Source organism: Pollicipes pollicipes, unplaced genomic scaffold, assembly GCF_011947565.3.
Source record: "Pollicipes pollicipes isolate AB1234 unplaced genomic scaffold, Ppol_2.1 Scaffold_3087;HRSCAF=3621_pilon_pilon_pilon, whole genome shotgun sequence".
NCBI lineage: Eukaryota > Metazoa > Arthropoda > Thecostraca > Pollicipedomorpha > Pollicipedidae > Pollicipes > Pollicipes pollicipes.
Window position 1 is genome coordinate 25,950,328 of NW_023596225.1, and position 18,247 is coordinate 25,968,574.

At 61.9% G+C, this 18,247-nt stretch overlaps 1 pseudogene; it reads right to left on the minus strand.

Moving 5' to 3' along the window:
• Window positions 1-440: 440 nt before the first annotated feature.
• The window catches only part of LOC119089413 (cyclin-dependent kinase 17-like), a 36,606-nt pseudogene continuing 18,799 nt past the window's right edge, over window positions 441-18,247 (minus strand).

Consider the following 18,247-nt stretch of genomic DNA (forward strand, 5'->3'; position numbering starts at 1 on the left):
CCGCTCTGCATTCGTTTACACCTCATGGGTCAGTGAGTACGTGTGCTGTGCTGAACCCGAGCCGGCACGATCGGCCTCAGCCGGCCAAGCTCCGTCGCAGCACCGAGTTGATCAACACCATGACTGGATGTCGAGTCATATTTTGATTGATACGGGTGTCCTTGGCGCCGAACTGTTGCAATGCGTGCATGCGACGCCTCAAACGCGGCATCGTAACGTGATAAATTTTGCTGATCTACTAAACGAAATTAGTTTCGCTGATAATGGGTGCCATCACCCAGTTTCTATTGCTGGACAACCAGTGTGATCGTAAGCGAAATTCTGACAACAAAAATTATAGGAATTCTGGCCAGATTCGTGCATCCTCCCAATCCGAAGCAAATGTACTAACTTAAGCGAAACAGTATCTTCCTCCCGCCCGAAGAAAACAGCCGGCATCGTCAACTTCACATTATACAAATAGTTTTATTGGCGATTTTGGTCGAGCATTACGTGTGAACCACCACGCTCTGACAGACTCACATCTCACGTCACAACAACACAGACCGGGCCCGAACGAATATAGCAAAAATAGACTTCCCACAACTGAACAACGGGGCGGGGCCGCGCGCCGCCCCGGCGCGGCTGGTCTCCGGGGCCGCGGCCCACCTCCCCGCCCGGCAGCAGCCGCAATTTATCGCGCGACTACGTGGCCGGATACATATAATTACATCACAAGTCATCTCTCGCGCGGCCGCGTCGAAGGTTATTTATAAACATAGATATGGACGCGCAAAGGAAGCTTACAGCCACGCGATTTGACAACTATTGCCGTGGCCCTGTGCGGCCGTGGCGGGGCGGACCGGCGCGCTGCTCAGGCGGGGCGCTGCGCTGCCGCCAGCCCCGGCGTCGGAACCAGAGGTCCTGAAAGACGGCCGGTCCAACCTTGAGACTAGTGCACCATCTATCGCTCGCGCTCACGCTCTTGCTGCTCTCACGTCGCTCCGCCGCGGCGGCGACGGGCGCCGCCAGGAATGGACAGGGAATCGCGTCAGGGCCGCCGTCCGGCGGCCGGCGCGAGAACTACAAGTTCGGAATAGCGCCGGCAGACGACGCTCACAGCACCAGGGTTTGCCTCCGCTGGCGGGCGCTTGGCTGCGCTAGACTCGAGCTGCTCCGACCCTGGTCCCGGGTCAAACAGATGCCCGGCACTGAGAATATTGAAGCGTCTGAAAATGAACGGGACGGTGTAAGGGCTGGACCAAGCACATCGTACATGATAAAACTTCCTGAAAAGGCAGCATGGCAAACGGCCGAAAAGTGCCCTGCAAAAAGTGGACCGTTACAAGCATGCCTTCACCGACCTAACGGATGGCTGATAGGCGAATACGCCAGCCCTCAGGCTCCGAGATCATAACGTGACATGCACATAGGCCTTATACAACAATGGTATAGACAATGATCTACAACGGCTTGCAAAATGACAACATTTTTGCACATTATACACATCTCCAGTTTACTATGGGGCCAAATACTACCGCTCAAAGCTTACACAATCCACCAGACCGACTTAGAACTCACAGCGCGTAATCATGGCTGATGGAATGGCGCGATCTCGCATGATTCAGATCATGCCCAGTAGCTGTGCCCCGACAACCCCTCCGCCGCCCCCGTTGGGTCTCTGTCCACGTGCCTTATGGTCTGACGTCTTCGCTGGGCCCGCCCATCCGCCCGTAAGCCTGTTAGCCTGTAAGCCTATGAGCCTGTCCGCCCGTCCGCCGCCCTGCCGCAGTGCGTCATCCGCGCGCGGCGCCACTCACCATCGGGTAGTGAACGCACGCCGGGCCCCAGCGAGCTGAAGTAGGGGTGGCGCATGGCGCCGGCCGCCGAGACGCGCGCCGCCACCTCGTAGCGGAGGAACTCGCGCAGCAGCGCCAGCCCGTCCGAGCCCAGCCGCGGACAGCGGTCGCCCAGCGACTCTGCCCGGCACGTCGGGAACTTGTACTGCTGAAACTCCTCGGTAGATGTCACCCCGGCCCACGTCTCCTCGCACGGCGTGCCGAGCGTCTTGAAGATGAGCGTCAGCTCGTCCTTGACGGTCGAGCCGGGGAAGAGCGGCCGGCCGGCAGCCATCTCGAAGAAGATGCAGCCGACACCCCTGCCGGACGGAGCAGGGAGCATGTGACGCCTGCTAGCGGGGGAGGGGGAGGGGGGGGGGGGTGGGACGCCCACCCCACACAGGCGAGGCAGCGGCAGGGCGACGGCCGTGGCCGTCAAGGCCGCGCGATGTCCACTCTCTCATGCACGAGCGCCGCATCACCCGCATACCAGGAAAGCCTAGCGCCACCGGAGCCAGACCGCACCCGCCACCAGTGGCCGGCCGCCCCGGTGGCGAACCCCGGCCGGGACCCCCGCACAACTTAAGCAGGGCTCGCCGCGCGGTATAAGCCTTGTGGTCTCGGGATAACCCCGGACGGCTTCCGTGATCACCCAGTGTCTTCATCCGCTTCTTATTCCCTCTGAAACTGACCTTTCAGGCCTAACGTAAGCCCAAAGCTCTTAGAGTTCAAACGCGACTTAACGAAGCGAACGGACTGCGGTCAGCGACAACGGGCGCTTTCATAGCCCGGGCCTGGTTTCAAAACATGAATCGAGCCGCTCCTGATTCATACCACATGGACATAATAGTCATAGACGCAGTTATCACGACACGTCGTGACCCAAAATGACTCTCTGCCCCACAGCTGAACTTCAACCCGTACATATCTGACGCATGTCTTCAAAAGGCGGGATTTCAAAGCGCAAAACACGTCGTCGTTTCGTTCGACAACACTGGACCCCTGTTCGGAGCGGAGCTCTCAGTGACGAAGTCCGCTGACGGTTCCATCGCGGCGCCATTTGTAAGGCGCAGGCGTAAGACCCGATAAATCAAGCCCCACCTCGCAGCCCCAGTTGCCAGTCTGGTCACGCGGGTGTCGGGAGACCCGCTTCTTTAGTTGAATGAATGGCTCGCCGCCAGCGCCGGCCCCCGACGTCAGTACAAAGCGCTGGTCAACCGATTCGTGCCCGAGACGTGTACGCCGCCGACATATCGCCGCCCGTGTGACGTCAAGGTTGGTGGCGTTTACGGCATTGAGGCAAATATCACGTCGCTCGTTGCTTAGCAACGAGTAGTATGGCAGCTGGCAGTTGTGCTCTCAAGATGACACGACTCTGGACCCCCAGCTTTACATGGTAAAAGCACGAACGAAGCAAGGCCCGGGGCAAGGCCAAGCACAATGGAACAAAGGATTGATAGATGCCAGCCTATAAAACCATTCCGCAAACGCCAATAGCATAATCCATGACCTCCATTTATCGCGACCATGACCACCTCGAAGCCATGCCTGACGCTGCAACTTTGCTAACTACGATTCCAGTTTTCATATTCGAGCTTGCTTTGTCCTACTGTGATTCGGCTACCCTACTCGTCACTTGTACAGACCTGTAATATTTCGCAACGACGTGTTTAATCGTAACTTGCAACATACGTCTACATCAAGCTGGGAAATCCCAGCTCGCATGAAATTACTGGGCTCCAAAACCATCAAGCCACTTTCATTTCAAATCATTTCACTTTTCCGCGCGCAACCATTCAACGAATAAAATATTCATTACGCTGAAATTGCAGATGAAACATCGTCCCCCACACTAATGTCCTACTAATGAAGATCGAATAAAGATGAGCAGTTAATGTCTGGCCCAGTGGCAAAGTATTCTCCTTTCCGAGCCCTTGGCACACTGGAAAGGATAGCAGACCAATTCGTTGAAAGATGAGACCAGCTCTGCTGCGCCCGAGCGGTCCCCTGATTAATGCCACTCGAAATGCTTTGAACAGGGGAAGGCAGAGCACGACCTAAGTGTTGGAAACTTAAATCTCCACCTCAGATGACAATCTGAGGATGATCTTTGGAATTGGGTACTAAAATCGCACGGTTGCCGGCAGATGCATGCTTGCGGATGCCTCACGAGACCCCTGCTATCACACTCGTCGTAATCCACCCCTGCATGTGGTAGCACCACCTCTCCACCTATCACACATCCGTCGACGACCAATCCAGCCCCACGCCGGGGCGAGCTCTCCGTAGGTCCACGCCGCAGCATCCCCGTCAGACGTCCATCACCAGGCCGCCGACCCAACAGCAGCCACCAGCGCCCACTCACCACATGTCTATGGGGGTGGAGTAGACGGTCGAGCCGAGCAGCACGTCCGGCGGTCGGTACCACAGCGTCACCACCTCGTTGCTGTAGGTCTTGGTGGGCACGGACTTGGCGCGCGCCAGCCCGAAGTCGGCCAGCTTCAGCTCGCCCAGCTGGTTGATGAGCAGGTTCTGCGGCTTCAGGTCCCGGTGCAGCACGCGGTACTGGTGGCAGTAGGCCAGGCCGCGCAGCAGCTGGTACAGGAACAGCTGCCGGCCGGGCGGAGCACGCACGTCGTCAGCGGACGGCACTGGCCAGAGCGCGCTCACCGCCGCGGGCGCGGCCGCCGCGAGTTAGAGCAGCTGCGAGCCGTTCCGGCAGGCGTGCACCCTCGCTTCGTCACATGTCAATAATCGACACAGCCTATCAACGACAATATCCCACGAAGCTAATGTTGACACGGTGACAGACAACAATACACAGCACAGCCTATGCCACGGCCAGCTGACCTTGACGTTGTTCATGCTCATCACATTGCTGCAGTCCTCCATGTACTGCTTGAGGTCCTTCTCCAGGAACTCGAACACCAGCGTCATGGACGTGCTCGTGTTGCACACGTCGTGCAGTGTGACTGCAACAGAGGGAGACCGTGAGCCGCTGGACAGCGCCAGAGGGCGACTCGGACCTCACGGCAGCACGGCGGCAGAACTCGCCACTAGCAGCGGCCGGCGCCTCCGACACGCAGCTCCACCCACGCCCGGCACGAACGCAGAGCGCCCTGTGACCCGAGCGCATGTGCTCTGGTCGTGCCCACTTGCCAAGTTCCAGGTATAAATACGCCGTTCGAAATAGTTGGGCCAACATCGGGCGCACCGTCGCTAACGTTTTACACCTGCCGCACAGGCCATCCCAACCGCCCAGGGATTACACGCGCAGCGTCTCGGCTTTCCAGCGCAAGGAATGCAGCGAACGCTTCACACCGCAGCAGTGACTCAGCGCTCAGTTCACGCCGGGTCGCCCGCACCCATCCCACGGGTGATGAGCGCGCGCCGCGCGGCGCACCGCCCCCCGGCCCGAGCACCAACCACAGCGGCCGCGCCGTCAGCTGGCCACGCCCACCGAAGCCGTGACCGGCCGGCCGCCGACGCAGGGCACAGCTCGACCACCTCTCCAGGCAGATCACTGCCACCAGAAGCAGCCGCTACCGCCTGCTTCCGATTCATGCGCGACCGAAAAATAGCCAGCCGCCAGTATCGAGCCCACACTCCTTCCGTCACCAGGGCCGGCGCACTGCGGCGATCGCCTCACCGATGTTGGCGTGCTTCAGCTTGCGCAGCAGCGAGATCTCGCGGATGGCGGTGCAGGGCGCGCCCTCCTCGTGCTCCAGGCGGATCTCCTTCAGCGCCACGATCCTGTTGGGGATGAGGCGCGACTTGCCCTTGTACACGGTGGCGTAGGTGCCCTGCGGACGGGGGTGGGCCGGGTCAGGGGCGCCGGGCCCGGACAGCCAGCCCCCCACACTGCTCGCCTCTCCCGGGGCGTGCCGAGCCGCCGGGCTGGGCCGCCGGCGGCGGGCTCTTACCCAGCCCCGTCACGTACCGGCCGGGTCGGGCGGCGGACCCCGGCCAGACGGGCGGAGGGGCACAGCGGAGGGGGACGTGACGGGGAACGGCAGCAGGGCGGCGGCCGGCCGCGCCACCGCAGCGTCCGCGGCGGGGCTGACCGGTCCGGCGCGGCCCGGCCGCCGCGGCCGCCACCCGCCGGCCGTGTACATGCAGCGGGCTCGGGCTCCGTGCCAGGAATCACAGCCGTGGCGATGGCGCGCCAGACCGGACCTGGCGGCGCGATAGGGCGCCCCGCCTGGCCGAGCCGGCGCACACACGGCCGGCCGGGACACACTGCAGACGGACGTCCAGGCCGCTGGCCCTGCACGGCACCGTCTTCCGATAATCACGCCTGCGAGACCAGACCGCATGCGCCGGCCGCCGCCGCCGCCGTGGACTCCTTTTCCGAGAACAGTCGCAAATCACATGCGACGCGGGCGCAGACATCGGCGTCCCAATCTCAGCTCGCACTTACAGGCCAGTTCGAGTGAGAACCGTTGATGCAGCATGGCACTCGCCGCCCGCTGCCGGCGTATGAACAGAATGGCTAGGCGTGAGCAGACTGATTGGTGGAGTGCAGCTACACAGATAAGGTGGTACACGAACTACAACGCATGACGATAGCTGGTGATGTATGACGCACGCCAGCGATCTGCGAGCCGGTGACTCGTGATATGTGAGCTGTGGAACGTGAGGTGGTTAGATGCGAAATTCTGGTGCGTGACTTCGTGGGACAAGACCTGGTGAATCGGTGGACCGGTGAGCCTTTGAGCTGGTGAGCCTGTGACCTGGTGAGCCCGTGAGCTGGTGAGCCGGTGAACTGGTGAGCCTGTGAACTGGTCAACTCGTGAGCTGGCGAGCTAGTGAGCTGGTGAGTCAGCGAGCTGGTTAGCCGGTAAACTGGTGAGCTGGTGGGCTGGTGAGCCAACGAGCTGGCGAGCTGGTGAGCTGGCGAGCTGGTGAGCTGGTGAGCTGGTGAGCTGGTGAGCTGGTGAGTGGTGAGCCGGTGAGCCGGTGAGCTGGTGAGCTGGTGAGCTAGTGAGCTGGTGAGTGGTGAGCCAGTGAGCTGGTGAGTTGGTGAGCCTGTGAGCCTGTGAGCCTGTGAGCCTGTGAGCCAGTGAACTGGTGAGTTGGTGAGCCTGTGAGCCTGTGAGCCGGTGAGCCGGTGAGCCTGTGAGCCGGTGAGCCTGTGAGCCGGCGGGCGGCGTGCCTCACCTCGCCCAGCTTCTCCAGCTTGATGTAGGTGTCCTGCTGGCCGAAGCCGATCTCGGAGAGGGACTGGCGGCGCGTGGCGCGCGTCAGGCTACCGTCTAGCGTGGGGCTCAGCGACTGCTTCTGCAGGAAGACTCGGGCAAGTGGAGGTCGGCCGGCAGCGACAGCCGCTTGTTGATCTCCTGCGACAGACACGAGGCGCCCGGTCAGCCCACAGTTACATCGAGGTCAGGAGCGGCGATGGTGCGCGTTACCTGATGGCGTGCGGTGTGTTATCTGGCGTTAACACATGCGGCGCTAGCTCAGATAAACAGAAGGTTGGCAGACCGGTGGCGCCGCCTAAGCCTGATAGCGAACTCTCCGCGCGAAACAAGCAGCGCCGAAACAACACGGCCGCCTTTGAACCACCGATGCTGGAGGAGCAGTACCGGCACCATCAGAGGCGTCTGAGGCAGCAGGCGATGGTGGCGATGTCAGGACCGACCAGGGACGTGGCGCCTGAACCGTGAGGGCAGACATGGGTCGGACGCCGGCCGACGGCAGGGCTAGGCTGGGTTGCTGCCGATCCGGCCTTCTTCGCTCGGCCACCGCCGGGGCGTATCACTATGGGGCGTCACGGACAAGAACGCCTCCCCGCCCCCGCCGCCGCCGTCGCCGTCGCCGTCGCCGACCTGTGTGACCTCTCCCCCCCCCCCGCTGACCACAGTGTGTGTGGGGGGGGAGAGGTGTGAAACAGCCACGGTCCGTGGGGTCCGTGCCCGGAAACGCCTCATTAAGGAAGCGTTTTTGACATGACCTTCCTCCGAGCCTCTGAAGACTACAGGCGGAGTAGGCACTGCCAGAAGGCCTTCCCCCATAGGGCCTCCAGTTTCTAGTTATTTAGTTACACTTCCAAATGGCCTACATCCAGGATACTTAGACCCAGAAGTATATCTGTCTGTCTGACTTTCCAAAAACGGACCTCACGAAGACGAACCCTCTTTAATACATCCTCTGTTCGCAGACATTTTGGCTATTTCCCTTTGACGAAGCTTTTTTATCAACAGCTTCTTGGAACAAACCTGAAGGAACGAGTCCTGCTGGACGACGGCCTTAAAGGGAGTACTTCAATGTGTACTTCTTTGTACTTTTTACTTATTGTTAGATCAGACGCGTTCGATTTTATCGGAAATATCAGCTTTTTTCGAAACCCTTTGGAGCAGCTCAGAATTTCGATTTGTAGTAGCCGCTTCTACGGGAGAGATCCTATTGGACTTCCTGATCACCACCACGAAAGTAATGTATTTTACATGCCTTGCTTCTTCGAACGTGTGTGTTCTGTAATGTTTGCAACACACTAATTCGCGACGATGCTTGTGTAATAAATGCAACGAAAGTTTGAAATGCTCTGTTTACAGGAAAAATATGCGCAAACAGAGGCTCTAATCCGCGAATTCACGAAACGTTATACTATGACTTTGATATCTCCCATACAGAGTCGCTCTTTTCGAAGCGCCTTTGGCTTTGGAAAACAGAGTACCACATGGTCTATAGCGACGCACTGGTTCAAACTTCAGCCAATGCGCTTCTTGGAAACTGGCCTTTGCCGTCTGCTGTGCCAATCACAAACGCTCATTTGCACTGACGTCATGCATACCGGTGGAGGTGCCACTCTTATTCCCGCAGGCCCGCAATACGCGGATTTTAATAGCTCAAAAGTGGTTCCTGTAACCTGACAACGGCCCTCAGCGCATTCTACCATTGTTATGACGGTGGCGGTCGCGCCAACCGCAGCTGTTGCGGACTCGCCACACATTCTGGGGCTGCCGAGAAAGGAAGAATTGTAGTACTGTTAAAAAGTGTCGGCAGCGTAATTTGGATTCCAAGATAATCGAAATGAATGTCCTCATGTCTTGATGACACTGCAGTGGTACTACCCAGCACTCTCTTGGGCGTAAATGGTCCTTATATTTTACGGGAGCACGCTTTTGAAATGTGCCTCAAAGGTGGGACACTCCTTTGTCCGCAGACTCACTAACGTAGACCCTACTAAACGGGCCCTGCGAGATTCCTGAACGCTGTCTGTCTGGCAGTGGGTGTTTTAGAAATACGCCATCTCGCTGCAGACATACTCAAATCAGATGTCGTGGGCGTCAGCGTTTTGACAGAAGGCCATATGGAAATACGGGAGACCTTCTGGTTCCGCCCGATGACAATGAATGTTACATGAGCTATTTGTAGATCCTCAGATTTACATCGCGGCACCCGCTCATCAGAGGCCAACCATTCATGGATAAACACATCAAGTCGATTGGTAGCTCAATATTTTCAGGCTACGCTGAGGTCAATTCGCGCACATGGAAAAGGTTAAAGGTCAATGGCAGTCAATTCAATGGAAGATTACGCCAGACTTTCAGTGGAAAACTTCTTTGCCCATAAAGCTCCTTTCACATCCTCGTCGCCTGACTCAGGCCTAAAGCGCTGAGTCCGTGTCCGTGCACGCCCCAGTGCGCAGCGCTGTCAGGCTGCCACTCGGAGCATTGAGAGGTATCGCGACACCGCCGGCCGTCCTTGCTATCTGACGCAGCTGATTAACGTCGGCCGCGCCTTTCGCACAAAGACTCGCCACACGTCTGCCGGACCATCTACGGGGGGACGAGCGACGTGACCCCGGGGCGCGCGGGTCGTTGCCGGCGGTGCCGAGGGGCGGCGCCGGCACCGGCTCGGGCGTCTACAAGCGGCGGTGACGGAGGCGCCCCTTCCGGCGCGAACGGCGCGCCCACCGGCACGTGCGCGCGCATGAATCACCGGGCGCGGGCGGACCGTGCATCAGCCCGGTGAATCAGAGGGTAGAGCAGTGCGTGTCGGCAGCGCGGCGGGTCAAGCCGCCAGATGTCGCGTCGGCGGGGGAGCGTCAGCGCGCCGGGAGCCGGCGCACATGGCAAACGGGACGGGAGTTGCGCGACCCGGGCGGCTCAGGCCCGCCAGATGGGAACACAGGCCCCCGCAGGGCGACGGAGCAGGGCAGAGCAGAGGAGGCGGCGAGGGAGAGCAGGGAGACGGACGGGAAAAGGGTGAAGGAAATCTATGGAGATGGAGGGGGCGAAGAGGGAGAGGGGGAGGTAAGGGAAAAAAAGAACGAGATGAGATAAGAGGAGAAGAGCGGAAAGGAGAAAAGGGTGGAAAAGGAGAGAACGAGGAAAATAAAAGTAAGACGAAATAATGTCATGAAGAGAAAAGGAAAAGGAGACTGAAATGGAGAATAAGAAACCGACACCTGAGGGAGACCAGAGCAGAGGCTCCGTCTCCCCTCCATTCAAGCGGGAAGGGAGACGGAGACGGGGATGGGACGTAACAAGGAACAGCAGGAGAGAGCAAAAGAGCCATCAAGGCAGGGGGAAACATCGAGAGATAAATGGAGCAAGTGCGATAGTGATCGGCAACTCGCGAGATAACGACAGCGAGAGTGATAAACGGCCAGCGAGCCACACAAAGCGGGGGAGATACGGCGTTATAAAGACGTCAGTTTCCATTAGTGATGATGTGGCACGAATGGTAATACCAGCGTGAGCCTCCGCACATCCTGTCGCCACTCCGCACCATTAAGTTCGCTGGGAGGCAGACCAGTGTATGCCTGTGCCAGTGCCAGCGTCGCAGCCAGCCCTCCCGCTAGCGCCCCAACCAGCGGTGCAGCTAGCGGTGCAGCTAGCGTCGCAGCCAGCGCCCCCACCAGCGTCGCAGGCGACGGCGATGGCGGCGGACCGCTCCTCACATTGACATTGGGTCGCCGCTCCCGGTCGCGGCGCGGTCGCAGCTTGACGTGGACCGGACTGGTGACCTCGTCGGACGCGCCGCTCGCCTCCTCCGACTCGCCATCGGAGCCGATCCGGGGGTGCTCGTACACAACGCCTGCGGCAGAGCGGAGCACGCTCGTCAGCGGACCATGCGGACACAGCGGACACCGGCAGCAGACATGCGGACACAGCGGAGCACGCTCGTCAGCGGACACATGCGGACACAGCGGACGCCGGCAGCGGACATGCGGACACAGCGGAGCACGCCCGTCAGCGGACCATGCGGACACAGCGGACACCGGCAGCAGACATGCGGACACAGCGGAGCACGCCCGTCTGCGGACACATGCGGACACAGCGGACACCGGCAGCGGACACATGCGGATACGGCGGACACCGGCAGCGGACGCAAGAGCGTCCAGAGGCACGGGGGCGCGACATCGGCACAGCGGTGCTACGGAGGTAAAGCGGCCCCCACAGAGGAACAAGGGCGCTACAGAGACAAGTGCACAGGTGCCGCAGAAGCCACGGAGAGACACGGGTACCACAAAGGAGCAAGGCGGCACAGGGCACGAGGGCTTCACAAACCCATACGGGGCCGCAGAAACGGAAGGGCGACGCGTGAGCGCAAGGACCGTCACTGCAGCATGCATTTGTCACGGCGGAACAAGGACGTTTCAGCGGCACAATGGGAGGCGGGCGGACGGTGAGAGGCGGGCGGGGGACGGCCAGGGCCGCCGCCGGGGGCGGACGGACGTCAGAGTCAGGCAGCTGCGCTCGCCGGGGAACAATGGTCCCCGGCTGCCGCTGGCACGGAGTGGGAGAGGCGGCTGGCTCTGAACGTGGTATTGATCAGGCTCGCCAGCCGGCAGCCGTCGCCGCTGGGAGGAGGAAGTAAGCGGAAAGGTCACGAAAAGATGGACGTGGAACGAGGGCTGCGACATTTGCCAGCTCTGGGACTTACAATTTGACCTTTTAGGTCCTGGATAACACACACTCATGACAGGACATAACCCAAGCCCCAAAATGTCGGTGCATTACGATGAAAAAAAATCCACCGCTGTGCCTCTGATATCTACTCCAGGATGCGTCGTTAAAGCTTGCCAAAACAAACGAGCACACGTCCATCGCATACGCACCACGCCAATACGAGACTGTCGCTTCCAGTGCGGCCAACGGAGCGCGTCCAGACCCTATCTCGTGCTCAACCGTGCCAGCGCGCGCCGCCGGCGCCCGCAAGTCGGCCAGCGGCGGCTTTGGTTACCAATCAGGGGCGCGGCCGGCCGCCGCCGCCGGTGTCTGCGCCAGCACGCGGCGTCCGCTCAGGCGGCGTGGCACTCTCGCTGGGCCCCGCCACGAGTCGGCGCCGACCCGGCATCGGTCACAGGCTGCAGGTGGCGGGGCTAGTCTCACCGATCATTCGAGGGACAAACTTGCGCCGGTATCGGACTGGACCCGGCTCGACGTGTTTAGAAAAGGTCCTAAGCTCCTGGTGCTCGGAATTTCCGCCGCTTATGACGACAGCGCCATCACAACGCAAATAAACGGCTTTCGATGCAGGCGCAATTAATCGCGAACTTCATTTTTTGCCCTGGTTTGATCATTTGCCGGTATCTAAAACCGTCCGCCGCCTTGCCCGGTACGCTGCACGGGTAGTTTATTTCCACGGTGTCTGTCGTGTCATCATCAGCATCGAAAGCATACATTCCGGGGCGCGCGTCAGCAGCCGCCTTCTCAGAGGACGCGCCGCCGAGCCCAGGCCCGTGCTCCGCTCCGTGGGCTGCTGAGAGCGGCGAAACAGTGCCACACAATGTCACGACGACATGGCATGCACACAGCTTGCCGCTGGCCTGGCGCGGTGGGAACCAGCTGTGGAGACGAGCCGCCCCGGTCCCTGACCCGGCTCGAATGCTTCCGACGCCGGCTCGCTCACGCCCATGTTACATCAAAGCCATCGCCACGCGGCGTCGGCCGCTGCCTTCTGAAAACGCAGCGGCGTGGGTATGCCCCACTTTAGCGATCTGGCATCCGAAAAACCCGTGATGCAGGCTCCAAATGAAACATGGTAAGTGAATGCCCGATTTCTTGATTCGCAACATAAAAGGTGTTTGACGGCCCTTCAAGACCACCGAGGCCAGGACGTCAGATTGCAACTGGCGCTGTTGACGTGTAGCAAAGGGCGCCAGCTGCGCCGTTTGAGTCTGACTAGAGCCCGAGTCAATCAAGTCCAATCTGCTGGATCCCACGACTCCCTGCCCCCCACCGGGGGGGGGGGGGGGGCTTGGCGACGGTCCAGCCTACAGCACCCGCCGGCGTGCTCGGCGCACGCTCCCAAGCTCCTGCGGCATTGGTTGCTCGCGTGAGCAGACCGCAGAGCCGAGGATATCCAGCAGGGGGCGGGCCCTTGATCGCTGAGAGCTGCTCGCAACGGCCGGTGCATTTCCGAACGCCTCGCTATCTTCACATCTCGCCAGCGCCGGGAGGAAATCCTGGCACTCCTCGCCCCTCCGCCGGCCACCAGCGTCTTCCGCGCTCAATATCGGACCTCCCGCGTCAACACGGCCGGACGAGGCCCCGGCGCCGGCGGTGGAGCGCCGCGGGCGGACGGCGAGCGTAGGCCCGCGGCGGGGCGTCGGAGTCCGCCGGCCACCCATGCCCCTCGCTGCCCCCCGACCACCCCCGGGCAGCCCGCCGCGTCACCTAGCCCGCGCCACCGGGCAAAAAAGCCGCGCAAGGCCGACGCTCGGCTGGGCGGGGGGCGTCAGCTGGCGCCGATGACGTCACGGTGTGCGTCACCGGGCGCGCGGCAGATAACCGCCCGGCCGGCCAGCAGGCGGGCACGGCGAGCGGACGAGAACGCGGCCGACCGGCCGGCCCGGGAGACAACAAAGGCCGTCCGGCCGGCACGGCCGCGCCGCGAAGCGCGCCGGCCGGCGCCCCATGGCCCGGCCGAACCGGTCCGCCCGCCCGCCGCCGCCGCCCAAGGTAAAGGACAGCGCGGCGAGCAGGTGGCGCCGCGTCCGGTTACAGCCGCTGTGTACACGGGCGCATGCAGAGCGCGGCTGGCCGCGGTCCGGGGAGGGTCTCGACGGGCAGCTGCCGCGACTGCAGACGGCCGGCCGGGCTCCGACGCCGCCGCGTCAGCGCGCTCGCCGCCAGCCGGCCGCCGGAGCGGCCAGCGCCGGGAGCCCGTGTACGGCTCCGGTCAGGGTGGGGGCCGGCGCGCCCCGGCCTGTCGCCTCAGTGGAGCGTGTCCCAGGAATGCTGCCGGTTGCGTCGTTCTGCACGCCTGTTTGCGGAGGGGCGCCGAGCGGAGCGCGACGAGCCCGGCCTCGCAGCCAGCCGGCGGCGCTCTCTCTGCAGTTCATGTTTCACAGCCGCCCCCTGGCTCGGCCGACGGCTCGAAGACGCGGCGGAGGCGCCGGCGACAGGCGGCGGGCACTGCAGCGGCGCTGCAGCGGCCGCCGAGGCACGGCACGTACCACGGCCCACATGCGGGACGCCGCCGCCGCCGCCGCCGCCGCCGCTCGGCCCAGCTCGAGCCCGAGCGGGCGGCACGTGGCGCCGATCGGCCGCCGCCGCCGGTTTCTCTTCCGCGTCCGCGGCGCGGCGCGGCGCGGCGACAGACACGGACCGGCGGCGGCCGGGCGGGCGCTGCCAGCCGCGGACGCGTGTCGTCCGTCTGGCCGGCCGGCCGCCGGCATATCGGACCATCTCCGCGCCGGTCGCGGCGTCATCCTGCAGCGTCGCGCGTGTGCAGGCGGACGGGACGCACGCACGGGGAGGCGGCGGGCCGGCCGGGTCGACTCCCGGAACAGCGGCGCCCGTCAAGGACGCGTCGCCTTCGGCCTGCCGTATCGGGGCTTAATGCTGATGGCGATCACCGGCCGACCGGCTGAGACGCTCGCGCTTCGAAACACTTCCTCCGAAGCCACTGCAGGGCTTTCTGATGAGCACGAACAAGGTTCCCCAGTCCGGCGGTCAAGACTTCGCATCGTGTCCGTGAGCGCGCCGGCATGCGTCAGGCCGGGTGCGAGCGGAGTCCCGCCGCACCATCACTGAGCTGCATCGGGCGCCCACGCGAGTAGCGCCGCCGTTCCGACCTGCGGTCCGAGGGGGCCACCCGCCGGCCCGCCGGCCGCGCCGCTCACCGCTCGACGTAAAGTGGACGAGGCAGGGTCAATTGAGGGGCGCCGCGGCCTCAGGGCCGCCCGGCCGGCCCGAGGACGACGGTCCGACACGCGGCCGGCGGCGGGGCCCGGCAGGGCTCGGCGCGGAGCGGGGGCGTCGGGACGCCGCGTCACCGGGCGCCGCCGGCCGCCCACTGGCTGTCATCGGCGTGGGTCATCAGCCGCTGACGAGCTTCGTCCGTCGTCCGTCGCTGATGCGTGGGTCATCAGCCGCCGACGGAGCTCGTCCGTCGCCCGTCACTGATGGCGCCCGCGGACTGATCGCCAGTGACTGGCCCTTGGTCTGCTGGCGACGGTGACTTCGCGCAAGGTCATCGCCTGTCGGCCGTCGGGTTAGCCGCCTGGTATTCGCCGTCGGGTAGCCGCCCCACCGTTGCCAAGCGTCAGTCTTAAGTCATCGGTCGTTGGTTGTCCGTCGTCGGTTCGTCGGTCGTTGGTCGTCGGTCCGTCGGTTCGTCTGGTCGTCGGTTCGTCGGTCGTCGGTCGTCGGTCGGTCGGTCGTCGGTCGTTGGTCGTCGGTCGTCGGTCGTCGGTCGTCGGTCGTCGGTCGTCGGTCGGTCGGTCGTCGGTCGTCGGCCGTCGGTCGTCGGTCATCAGTCGTCAGTCGTCAGTCACCTTCGGTCGCCGATCGTCGGGTCACCATCGGTCGTCGGTAACCGTCGGTCGCTAGTAACCGTCGGTCGTCGGTCGCCGTCTGTCGTTGGTCACCGTCGTCGGTCACCGTCGTCGGTCACCGTCGGCCGTCAGTCATTATCGGTCATCAGTCACCGTCAACCGTCGGTCGTTCATCCTCGGTTACCGTCGGTCGTCGGTCGCCAGTAACCGCTGGTCATCACGCAGCCTTGTTGGTCGGCCATCAGTCACCGTTCGGTCGTCGGTTCGTCGGTCGTCGGTCATCAGTTACCGTCGGTCGTGGGGACGTTTCATCACCGTCGGTCGCCGGTCGTCAGTCATTGTCAGTCGTTGGTTGTCAGCGACCGTCGGTCGTGGGTCTTTCGTCACCGTCAGTCATCGCGTCATCGGTTGTTGGTCATCAGTGGCCGTCGGTTATATGTAGTCAGTAACCTCAGTCGTCAGTCTTCAGTCACCGTCAGTCGTCAATCGTCAATCGCCGTCAGTCGTTAAGTCGCCAGTCACCGTCGGCCGTCGGTGGTCAGCTGCCGTCGGTTGTCAGTCACTGCCAGCTGTCGGTCGTCAGTCACCGCAGGTCGGCAGTCACCGTCGGTCGTCAGTCACCGTCGCCCCGCCTGTAGTCAGTCACCGTCGGCCGTCGGTCGTCAGCTGCCGTCGGTCGTCAGCCACCGTCGGCTGTCGGTCGTCAGTCACTGTCGGTCGTCAGTCACCGTCGGTCGTCAGTCACCGTCGGCCGTCTGCCGTCAGCCACCGTCGGTCGTTACGAGGTCGTCGGCCGTCGGCGCGCGGCAGCCGGCCGCAGCAGCAGCGCGGCTGGACGCCGCCCCGGCAGCGCCAGACGCCTGGCCTTGGCCAGCCAGCTGTATTTATGTAAGGCTACGTGTGAGCCGCGGCCACCCTGTTAGACGCCTGGAGTGGGGAGGGGCCCGGCGCGGGAAGCGTCCGATACGAACATGATCCGGCCGGTCATCATAACACAGCCGGCGTGCACGGCCAGCGGCAGGCTTCTCGGCTCTCTTCATTCATTCGTACGTCCAAGGAATGGCGGTGATGAAACCTGGAGTTTTCTGTCCAGGAAGGCAGCAGCGAAGACAGCGCGCCGCGGACGTACGTGCTTGTATCGCACGTGCGAGACCTGGGAGTGGGCCAGCAACCGCAAGCCAAATTGCAGCTGCCTATGTGGCCGCCAGCCGCTAATAATATAAACCTATCATTTCCACTGGCGTTGCAAAACCAATCTTTTCTCATCTTTTCAGGCGGGCCGCAGCAGGTTTTTCAATTTCGGTTATTTGATTCGCCGGAGGGTTTCGTTCCCAACAAAAATAGCTGATAAAAAACCCACTATTGTCTGGAATGGTATTGCCGAGTTCGGCGAACCAGCACCATATTACACAAAGGTGGGTTGGAAATTCCTGCGAATCTTCAAAACAACGCACAAAGGAATGGCAGGCCGATGCCTCACCGGGCCATCCTTGCTTTGCTTCAGTACGCTGAACAGATGATATTTTGATAATGATATTGCCAGATCTTTCCAAATTTGGTACGTCTGAACACCTTGTTGGTGGGCAGAGCGTTTGAAAAAGACTCGTCTGGCAGTTGTTCAGAATCACTATCGCGAGGCACAAGAGGACGCGTGCCACCGGTATTCGTACTGATCCAAGGGGGCCCACAGCGTGACTGGCGAATGGCCGCGACGCCGATGATTACAGCGCGGACACGATAAGCAATCCGACGGCAGTCAGTTTCTAGGCGACGACCAGCAGCCCGTCGTCCGTTGTTTCCCTGACCTGAGCCCGAACCAGGCGGCGCACCCTTCGCCTCGAGCCTGAGCGAACACGGCGCCTTATCGGGCCGCGTTCAGTCACTAGCGGGCGGCACGCGAGCGCCGCTCGGAGGACAGCGGAGCCTCTGCCGTCCAAGCCGCCGGCCGGCCAGTGACCGCTCAGGGATAGCGGAGCCTCTGCCGTCCAAGCCGCCGGCCGGCCAGCGAGCCACGAGGCGGCTGTCGCCCCAGCCGGCCCTCCATCGCCTCAGCAAACGGGCGGCAGCCGTGGTGAGGTCATATTGCCAGCGCGCCTTCGGTGAGCAGATCTCGTGACCCGTTCCGATCACTTGCCTAGCACGCTGTTGTGACGCGTGATGGCGTGACTGTGATGCTGTACCCCAGCTGCATATCACTTGGAGCCAATAGCAGAACAGCGCAGTTTAGGAGTTGTGAATCCTGTTGCCAGTTTAAGTACTTTTCACTCGATCACGATCTGACGCTGGCCACAAATGAGGGGGGAAGGCCTGATGATACGCTCGAGATTTCAAGACAATGGTCAGTTATTGCAAAGCAGAAGACATGACAGACAAAGCCCTCGGGGTGCATTGAGACCTTTTGGGCCCGTCCTTCTCGTGTCAGTTGACTTAATTTCACGATGAGCATGGACATCCACGGGGGAGCAACGACGATGGAACGTGACCCAGGCAATGGCAATGACACAGTAAAAAAGGTCGCCGACATGACGCAGCCTTGACACTCAGCACTGGTGCGGTTCTTCTCACGCCGTGCTTCTTAATTTATGTTTGCACTGCGTCTGGCCAAGGGCCGGCCACGGGAAAAAACCGTGTGTCGGAAGGGGACATCCGGTTTTTAACAATCGCCGGTGCCTCCGACTTCCCATCCTGGACCGCA